The following is an 11,489-nucleotide window of genomic DNA, read 5'->3' as shown; positions in this document are numbered from 1 at the left end:
TTGTCATATGTTTCAAGACTGAATCAAGACTTTTTCATCCTGTATTCCTGCAGAGGATACTGTGAATGACAATACCTTGGAGAAGTCTCTTTAAAAACCAAGACAACCATACAAATAGGTGCCAAGAGCAGGGTCAGTCCAACAGGTATAATGTGCTGAAGCTAACGTGTCCTGCTGAGATTCAGAAAGAAAGCAAGCTGAGGGATGGAGCTGCTTAACTCAGACATAGCATCACAGCAATGTGAATACACTGCTTCTGCACTGACTTTCACATTCTGTGGGTTGCAACGTGGAGCTCAGGAGCCTCAGTAAGCTGTCACTGAGATAGTGATCTAGAGATCAGCCTTCAGTATTACAGCTGAAATGTGATATAATTATATATAGTGATATTAAATATCATATATTAAATTGTATAAGTCAGAGTAACAAATGCTTGTGGGAATACATCACTTCCCAAACATTGCATTTCTTGTAAAAACTTCAGTTACTGAAGTGTCCACCTTTTGAAAATTATTTCTCACTCAGTAAAAGGCTTTTAGTAGTATCCATGACATTTCCATTTTATCTATTTTAGGAAATATCATAATCAGCTGGTGGATTCGAGTCTTACATGTTCAGGATTTTTATTGTATAACAGGTTGATGCAAAGCTGTCAAAAAGATGAAAGGCTGTCCATAAGTCAGATGGTTTAGATGTACAACCTTCAGCTTCTAACTAGTCATTTTGATCCTCATGTAAAAACTTGAAGAAATATCTATATTGCAGTCAAATGTATTAAAGCAGCTCTAGGAAACAAGCCTGAGTTGGCTTGATTACTGTTAGAAGTGTACTCAAGGTGGGGAAAAGTTCAGAACAAACTGCAAAACTCATCCTGGCTCCTGTATGTGCATACAAATATATATATCTATGCTCAGTCAGTGAATACCTGATACTGAGCTCTGCATTAACACAGCCATAATGCTGCTGGTACCCACTTAAGGATAAATTATGTTTCTTATTAGAGGAAGTCAGATGCTTGACAAATGAAGATGTATCAGCTTGATAATGTGCAGTAGGAAACAGTTTTGAAGTATTACAAAATCGGTCAATTGCACTCCTCAAGAAGCAGAATGGGACATATTTTTCCAAGATTTCTTCTTACAAAAAGAAGTTGATTTCAGACAGAAATTAAAATGTGAAGTGTCTGAGACATCTTGTATGGTTTATGATGCCCAAGCCTAAGCTGTAACAAAGAACTTCAAAGATAAGGCAATTCTTATTGCAGCAGGAGCTGTCAGGAAGGAGTTTTATTGTAGGGACACCTTTCTGTTAAGATCTAGTCATACTTGAAAATGCATATGCACTTTTAGAAAGGATCCAGTGAACACAAGTTACAGAGAATGTAATGACAGGTTCAGATGATGTAACTTCAGAATTAATGAGGGTACAGTAAAGATGTAATAACTTAGTAAAGTAGGCCCTGAATCTCACTTATAGGAAAGATGTTTTGTCTTGCTGTGTTTAAATCAAGTAAAATTCCTCCAGTGGAGTAAAAGTAGGAAATTTCATGTACATGTAGACAAGTTCATAGTTTTTTTTTTGTTTATTCAGCCATATTTAGAATTTGTTGAGTATAATCTGCAGACGGTTTGTGATTAGAAAATATCTTGTCTCCAAGAAACTTGTGGCACTGCAATAAAGTACTTTTAAGAAACAATTCAACATTTGCCATTTTATCTTATTGAAAAACAATGGAACTTTCAGTACTTCTAGAATTTCCAAACAAAAGTATATGTTCAGATTTGTTGCTTCTGTAAGAACAGATTTTAAAGCACTTCTGCTTTGATATAAATAAAGTTGATGGCATGAAGCTCTTCAATTTGCCCTCTAGCAGTGACATCATCTGACTCTACAATAATTACAGTAGCAACTAGATGCTCTGCAGCAGGGTTTTCTGGTGCCTATGGTAGACAGTAATGCACACACAGCACTTTTCACCTCAGTCAGCAACAACCTCCTCTCATTGAATTGATTTTATTTGGGAACTTCTTTTTTCACAGGCCTGAATATTGAACATAGTGGGTCAGCACAGAATGGGCCTCTGACTTCCAGAGAAATATTGGCTCAGCCAGGATCACTCATGTTCTTTTGTACCAGTAATGTAGAGACACTGGATCCAAATGACATTATTTCCTCTCACTGTAATGTATTTTCTTAGTTGTGGTAAGAAAGCAGAATGACAAATGCAGTCTATTTGAATTTAAAAAAAAAATCTATTCAGTCCAAAAGTTCTTAAGTCTGGATTAAACCCTAAAAGACAAGAATTATGTTTCTAAATTCTTCTCCACCAAAAAAAAAAAAAAAGACTAAAACTTCTACTCTACAAAGAATATTAATTATTTACTGTGCTGGAATTTAAGAGTGGTGGTGAGAGTAGAAACATGCTTATTCTTAGGCACATAACCTTGGCCCATACAAGACCATGCTGAGGCGGTGTCAGCAATATTGCATAGGATTGTATTCTTGGCATGGAAGAGTTAAAACTACTGTATTCCTTATTGCATTTCTTATAAAGATGGGGATGAAAGATGGACATTTACCTATAGACAGCTAACTTTATTAATTTAGACACTAATGCTTCTTCATCAGAAATTGCCAAGTATTAATACTCAAACAGATAAATATGAGTTGCTATTGAAATAATAGCATATCACTTGAACTATTACACTACATAGTCTCTTCTATGACTAGGCAACTTCACCTTCAAAGGGATTAGAGCACTAGGAAGACCTGCAAGATCACGTGTAGGACATCAGGTACAGTTGGAAAGACAGATTAAAGTCCTGTTTTGCTAATTTCTGTTAACATCTCTTGTAGAATGACACTACTTTTTCTCCTGAGAATCAGTGCATAATCAATTTTTTCCATCCTACAGACTAAGGTTCCAGTGGTCTTTAAAAAAATCTGTAGAGAGTAGAATAATGACATTTATCAGTTCAAAGTAGATAGAGGCAAAATAAATTGTCCTGGCTTTGCCTCTGTATATATTTAGCTGCAGTCATGTGCACGTCCAAAAAAAGGTAATTTCTTTGTGCTCTGTTTACAGCAGCTAAATCTCTTGCTCTCTTCCTACAGTGAGCCCTTGACTTCAGAGGACAAAGCAATTCTCCTAGCTCATCTACCCTGTAAGCTAAAACTGTGGAAAGAAAAGTTGTAAAAAGCAGTCTGATCATAAAGTCTTTTCTTTAGGAAGATGAGAATAAATGTGGACTGTAATTTAAGGTCCAAATAGGTAAGCTCTCCATTCTCTAATATACTAGTGTTGACAGCATTTTTATCAATAATTACAGGCAGACTAGCAAAATTCCATAATACCCACAACTATTGAGCTGTCTGAGGCCAGTGCCAGTACTTCTTGGAAGTGGAGCTCCTTCATTCTTTCCATTCTAAGGCATTCTCGCAGTTTCTCCCGGCTGCTCTTCAGGAAGCAGCAAAAGCTGAAGCAGATCTGAAGCCTACATCTTGTTCAGAATTTTTGAAACACGTATATTTAAGATTAAAATAGATGTGATTAGTGAATTACTGTTGTACTTGTTGTACAACAGTTTGCTCATGTATTTTATTAGAATCTATATGAAGAAATACTTTTACAGTGCAGTAGATTCCTCCACGGCAGTCAAACGAACAATTCAGACATAGCATGTAAAACTTGTATTTAGATGAGATCATTTGCTACTGATACAAGTAGCTGTGCATGAGAATCTTCTGTATACACTGTAATATGGTAGTGGAAGATAGCTTTATCAATTTATTATCCACAACAATCAGACTCCTCTTTTCTTGGTAAAAGAAGATGTGGATGAAAAAGCACAATAATCTGGAGTACTCTTCAAATAAACACATAGAAGTCTCCCTTTGCTAAATGAAGGCCTAATTTTCACTTCACTCAGTTAAACGTTTGGAAAGAAGGATCTGAAAAAGACAGGCTATACTAAACCATGCAATACTGCAGTTAGCTCACCTCCAGCACAGTTACTGAGTTGTCTTCTCTTGTGGTGAACGACAACGATACAGTGAGTACTATAAGCATGCATGTACTAATTCTACATATTTTAATGACCAAAATATTTGGCCATGTATGTGAACCAAATGAACCATTAATCCTCATTCTAACTACCACACTGAAACCTCAGTGTATGCACCAAGCATAGTCACTGTTGATTTATCTCTCTCCCTTTCTAACCATACATTCAGTAATATCAATACTATAAAAAAAAAACACTAGAGGCTCATTGGTCTGGTTGTCTGGTTGAGGTTTCAGTATGGTTTGTATACCAACCCTCTGTAAAGACCACTCTTCACTATGAAGTGCTGTTGTCATTAATGACTGCCTGACTTGAGCCCTAAGAAGAATCCTATATTCTGCAGAATTGCAGGCCAGAATACAATTACTTAACATCTATTCACCTGAAGCTTCAAACAAGTAACTCTGAACAAAATGTTAGGAGATTTTCATAACAATAACTTGCATTATCAAATGTTGAGTACTCAACATTATCAAATGTTGAGTACTCAAAACAAACTTTCTTCTCTATTTCAATGAAGTAACTGTCACTTTGGAGAGTGCAGACATCCTCTGACGCTTCTTAAGTGTGTTATTTATAATGATGTATCTCTCTGGTTTAGGATGTATTTTTAAAATGTAGTCTATATTTGTCACCAGAGAAAACACAAAGTCTAATATGAGGCTCTTGATGATGATAGGTCTTGACTATTCAAGAAAGAGCTGTGTATCCTGAAATAACAATGACAAACTTTAAATGAACTGCGTTGCAGAGCAGAAGAATGTTACAGACTCTTATCTGTTTCATGTAAATTCTAAGAAAACTGGAAATACTATAGGAATGGTCATAGGTACAGTTTTGGAAAATTTCTAGTAATAAAATATAAAAATTTTGCAAATGGGCTCTTCTGTCAAGAAGAAGAAGTCCTGAAGTTACTCTTTCTGTTCTTCTCAGAGATGTTTTTATTTTCCACCATGTGCTTACATGTTCACTGAGCCCTTATAAATGTGACTGTGATAAGATCACTTCTGAGTCTGAAAGAGTGCATAGGAGGGAGGAAAGAGGGGAATTGTGCATAGGTGGACAACACCTCATTCTCAAATCAATCTTTCATTTATACACTATGCAACTAATATAAAACTGATATCAAGCTAACATGACACATGGACAGGAACTCAGAAAATCTATATGTTTCATCATGTATGATTTCTAAAGAAATTCCATCATGTTTTAAGGAAGATAAAAGCAAGATAAATCGTCCTGAAGATGAATGTCATAATCTTAATCTAGCCAAAGCATGCAGTAGAAATGTAACATAGTCTGAGCAGGAAAGCAAACCCAAAAGAACTGTGATTCTGCATATCCATGGGATGTCCCACTAACCATCAGTGGAGCCTAAAGGATCAGTCTCAAGAGTTAGTTTAAATACAGAAGCAGCTAAAATTAGTCTTAATAAAATTATAAAATCCATAATGTTTGGTTATTTTGTACTTTTATAATGCCTTTCCTAGCGTGAAAATCTTTTTTTTTTTATTCTTTCGCTTTCAAATCTTGTCTGATGATAAAAAAAGTTCTAAATAATCTGGTGAATGCTAAGCATATCAGATACAACATTTTCGCATGGTGGACAGGCAGCTCCCCCAAGTGTTTACCAGCCACTGGATTGTGTGGTTTCCAGCAGTCTGTGGACAGTCCTCTACTTTGAAACAAGAGCCTAGTTCAAGGTGGGTAATGAAATGTCTTGGTATACACTACATAGAGTCTGACAGTCAGGAAAATAATGGCATGAGAAACAAGTGTGATGGGGAAGGCAGTTTGTGTAAAGCACCACAGGCTTCTCTTGAAATGAAACGTATGAGACAAAAGCCAAGGCATAAGGTGCACCCTTATGTACATTAATTATTAGCAGCAGGGCATTGGGAAAACCCCTCAAGGTGAATTTAAATTCAAAATAAAATCTGCTATAAAGGGAAAAGATTTGTTCCACCTTAACATCATTTAGGTAAGGGTAAGCACAAAAAAAAAAAAAGGGTTTTGTCAAAGACTGGATCCCAGATTTTTGGGTACTGTTCAGAACTAGTTTGTGTATGTAGAGATCAGTAGAGGCTGTGGTATATCCACAGACATCCTCAGACATAATTCCATGTGTTGCATTCTATTTTGGTTAAAAAAACTCTTTGGGATCTCTGGAGTTAAAAGGGATTTCCAAATAGTAACAAAACTAAGGCATACTGTTGTGTAGAAGTGTCAAAGCCATGACAATGCTGGCTTTCCCTCAACACTGGCAAATTCTTCAAATAAGATCAAGGTCACCCAGCTGCTGCAGGGCAGGGTAACAGCCACAGTTACTCTAGGAACTGATAACACAGGGCGTGTGGGAGCAACATCCCCTCGCCTGGCAAGGGCTGCCTCGAGTATCCCTGGCATGCTCTGTGAAACTAGGCAGACTGCTTGAACCCTAGGAATCTCCCCACCTTTACATCTCTCTTCTCATCACCTCCAGCACCAGCCCCGTGGGCATTAAGAAGGCCTGTCACAACTTCCTAAGGATTACTGGGAGCAGTCTGCCACCTACTGCTTAGACAAGATCTTGGTGTTTGCAGCTTCCCACTTATGGTAAGAAATTCTGTTTTCATAATCATAAGAAATCATAAGAAAGTTTGTTTTAAAAGGGATCTAGCCCACTCTGATGCTTCTGAATCTGAAGCTAAAATCACCTTGGACGGTGAAAGCTCAGTTCTATCCTTCCAGAACTAACTTTTGTTTTAAAGGAGTAGAAAAGATACCAACAATTTTCTTCTAGATAACATGCAGAAAGTTGATAGGTAAGTTAGTGTCAAATGAACAGAGCTTGCTGCCTCAGAAAATACCAGACTTCACCACTACACTTGGCTCAGGGATTAACCCATGGTCTTCTTTTTCACAGACAAGAACTTCTACTCAGTCATATTCAATGGCAAAACTTCAGAAGATGATTGTTTTTCTGACCTCTGTTAGCCTGTGTTCAGCTTGATCTGTGCTTAATTCCCACAGCCAGCTAATACAACAGACACCTTTAATGGAAGAACAGAGGAAAAACATCTTTGATCAGTTTGCTGTTGATTACAGGCTGAGCTGTGCTATATTAAATTTCCATGCTGACCCCAGACTTTCCACCAGCATTTTCTTACTTCTTGTTGATTACAGTGATGAATCCAACCCATTGTATTTGGCCACTTTGCCTAACACTGGGAATTTCAGCTGGGGATTTTTCAACACTTTGTTATCTGAAGTCCAATGCTCTTGCTACATGCAAATACAAGCTTTCTATCGAAACCAACAAAAGACATATTTGTTCTAGAAACAGATGTTCAAGGCCTAGCAAGTTTGAAACATTGTATATTTTTAATTCTGGGAAAATCTACAACATAAAAATTTTACAACCCCAAGCTATTAATGGCTAAGACTGTAGTAATTTGAGAAATAATTAATGGCAAGGAAATTCCCACTTCCAAATTCTCCTTCAAGAGCTTGTACTAAAATAAGTACAAAAAATAGTGATACACTGTAAGCAAATTTATTGTTTGTAATAATAATAATGTAACAGATTTATATTGCTTTTAATAGTAGTATTCACATTTTTAAAAGGCATTTCTTGAGGTAGATGAAGTTAATGATCAGAAATTAATAATTAACTTTGTGTTGCCTCCTGCAGTACAGAGCAATTCTGCTTAAAGCCCATTCAGACAAGACACGAAGAGACACTCAAGGGTATGTATGAGACAAAAATAGCAATGGAAATGTGAAGACATGCAAAACACTTGCCTTGAAGCCACCTCCTGGAAATCCTCACCTGTGGGATGAGTACATCACACATGCACAGTTCCACTGACTCTGATCCCTCATACTGAGACCACTCACCTAAGGAAGGCTGGAAAAGGTAGGTCCTGCTAGATGGTAAAGGTAGGAGCAGTGAAACAAGGAATAACATGGTAAGCTGCAAATATCTTGGAGTTTGGCAGGGGGGTATTAAGTCTCTCAAGGAAATCGAGAGGAAGAAATAAATTCTCCTAGAGTGAAGAAAATACACAAACCCACAATGAAAGAGTAGTATTCTGCAGAGGGATGCCGGAAGGCACAAAGTAAAAGGAAACAGAATCCCATGTGTTGAGCTGGTTACAAATTGGAACACTGTCAAATGCAGCTTTAGGCTTTTTAATTTTTCTTTTAATCAGCAAAGTCCATGGTGTGTCCCTGTTTACTGGTTGCACTAAAATAAATGTAGGGCCACCACTGAACAGTTTGTCCTTTGTCTGCCATGTGCCAAGTCATCACTTTGTGCTTCTGTCAAAAGCTACATTAGTTTTCCTAAAAAACTGGGTGTGCCAGCTCTCTAACCACTGGTCAGAGAGAAAACCAAATTTTATTCAAAGACATAACTGCTAGTCACTTTAACATAAGAAAATAACAGCAAATAAATTAATTAAATGCTTCATTTTCTCTAATGACTACCAAAATGTTAGTTTATTCAAATACAATAAACAAACAATTCATTTTTAGTATATTTCTGTATAGAATATTCTATACCTTACTTGACTGCAATCTTATTTGTGCAAAGAAAATTTTCTTGTAAGGGTCAGGTCACTTCTGATTATAAGATTCACACTGAAAGAATTAATCAGCATATCTGGTGTTATGAAAATAATTACCTCTTTATAAAAAGATTCAGTTTGGACACAATCAGTAGTAAAAAAAAAAAAAGACTCAGTACCTTTTTTGCTAACAAACCACTTGTTTGCATATTGTGGGTGAAAACCATCAGTAAAAAGCTTGAGCAATTATGGAATTGGCTTATATATTTGTGAATTTTATTCTTGACTTTCCTATAATGGAAGATATTCCTCCTTTCAAAATGCAATTTGGATGAGAAGCAGGAAAAAAAGAATTATGTGATTTTATAATTGTGAACATAGTCCTTTTCATGGCTGTTATAACATCACCCCTATTGAAGGAAAATTCAAGCATTTTTAAGCTTAGTCTACCCTCCTCTCGAGTGGATAGTACTTACTTGCTGACCAACTAATTCAATAAGCACACTAGCTAATTTCACTTCACTGTTAAGTAATTTATCAAAAAACTGATTAATTCATATAATCCAAAACTGGTTATTAGTATAGTACAATAATAGTTTGTATTTTCCACAAATTAAGATGCATAAATAAGAATATATTTGAGCTTCTTTTGTTACATGCCTCTCCGCCTTACACTAAAAATAGGACAGCAGAAGTTCAGAGGAATTTGGCCAAAAAAACCAAACTAGCACTAAATAAGATTACATAACTATCCATATGCTTATGATTAAAAACAACAGCATATGCCTTATATACCACTTGATGGTCACGATCTGTGTCAAAGCAAAGCAAAAAGAGTGGGAAGATAATATGGATAACATACTGCCTGAAATGGATGCTAGAAGGGGTGTTAACTTACTGCTGTTAACTTTCTGCCTTGCTGCTTGTGCTTTCTCACATGCATCTAATTCTGTTTCCATTAATTCAGCCAAATGACCCAGTGATCTGGATATTAAGGGTGGAATACTTTTTCATCACCAGAATCTAAAATACCAGTATCCCTGCAAGACTGAGAAATTGGTAAAGGACTCAATGATTTGGTCATAATGAGAAAAACGAAACTAGAAACAGCATGAGGGAAATGAAGGTGAAACTGTAACGATCTAAGAAAAAATATCTACCAACTCAAAAGAAAACAGACATTTTCAAAGTACTGCTTCTGCTTATTACAGGAAATGGGAAAGAGCCGAAAATCATGCTGACTGATGCTCTTTTTATGACTCACTGCGTCCAGCAGTCTTACATTGTAGCTGTCATTCAATAACAGGAGAAAAGCAAAGTATCAGCTTCTCTATGTCCACGGCTTGCAATGCAGTTTAGCATTACTGCAGAATATGCTACACCCTCCTTCTGCTGTTAATGTGGACGTAATCTGACTATCACTCTAAATAGCTCATAACACGGGATTTATAAGCACCTGTGCCCATCTTTTCTGAGCCTTCTTCCAAGGAGAGGGTGTGTTGCCTAGGAATATTCCCCACCCTCCTTCAGACCAGCACTAGCGATCACTGATGTTGCACAGAGAGCTTAAAACATTTCTCACATAAATGATGAGACCTCTTGCCTGTGAACAGTAAAGGTGAGAATATGCCTATAGGGAATACCACCCACCTCTGTGGGTTCAATCACTTTATTTTTCTTCATGAGCTACACAATGTTATTTGGAGATTCAGAGTCAAGGACTCCAGGGTAACTGAGTGTGACCTCTCAGATCTGAGATCTGTCTACATCGAGGAGGAGGCACAGCTCCCAGGATCAAGGCTTTTCCTGGCTCCATCAGGAGTTTCAGGTTCAAATGTCAATTAAATCAGATGCATCATGTGCCATCAGTGTGTGACATGCCAGCTGTGCCATGCAGGGACAGGGTGGCTTTGCGTGCCACACTTTGCTGAGGGAAGTTACACCAAGATGTAAAGCTACTCATAGGAATATAGCCTGAAATACCATCATTGATGACTTACAGGCATTCTAGCTGAAGTGAACTGAAAGTCACTATAGTTAATTTCCAGTCTTTCATAGCAAAAAAGGGACAGGGGATGGGGAGAGAGCAGCTTAAGTAGCCTAGTAAGATGTGACTACTACAAACCACACACACACAAAGATACACTAACTTTTGAAGTTGTTGTAAAGAGTTTCTTTGGAGAGCAGGATTAGATAGTGATTGCATAGAGATCTGGATAGCATCCAAAATGTGGAAAGCAGCAGGTGCTGGGCATCCCATTTTCTGTGCTATGGTGCTGGAGCTAGGGGTGCCTGGTGTAATCTCATAATGAAATTTCTGAATGCTTTGAGAAATTGAACACAGCTCAATAAAACAGCTCTTGAACTAACGTGGAATTTTTTGTCTTCCAGCAATCAGATAATTGTATTCTGTTTTACTTTAGAATGTTTATGAAACCAAAATACATTTTTGTAAAATCCACCATGAAAATATGTTCCAGTTGTGGATCATGCATATAGGCCATTAAGCTATTATTGGAGTGGGGGCTCTCTAACAGATACTACAGGGTATACAGATAATGCTTGAGATTAAATTGTTATAAAAGAAACGCAGCTTTCACATATTATGCAACTTAGATCTTTCAGCCAGAAGCCTTTTCATTGCTGCTGCTGCTATTGGTAGTGATCTGTTCACAGATGAATAAGAGCTAAGGAATGTTATTAGGCAATAAAATGTTCTTTTGTTTTTGTGATAACGCCTTGCAGCTGTATCATTCATAAATGGTTAGTATGCATTTCTCAACTAGCAGTCATTCTAAATGGTAAAGAGCATACTACTGGATCATGAGAAGCTTTAAAAAAAAAAAAGAAAAATGAAATATTCTTTCTGATTTAC

Source organism: Passer montanus, unplaced genomic scaffold (genome assembly GCF_014805655.1).
Source record: "Passer montanus isolate IOZ18808 unplaced genomic scaffold, ASM1480565v1 scaffold10, whole genome shotgun sequence".
Lineage (NCBI taxonomy): Eukaryota > Metazoa > Chordata > Aves > Passeriformes > Passeridae > Passer > Passer montanus.
This window is presented reverse-complemented; position numbering follows the sequence as displayed.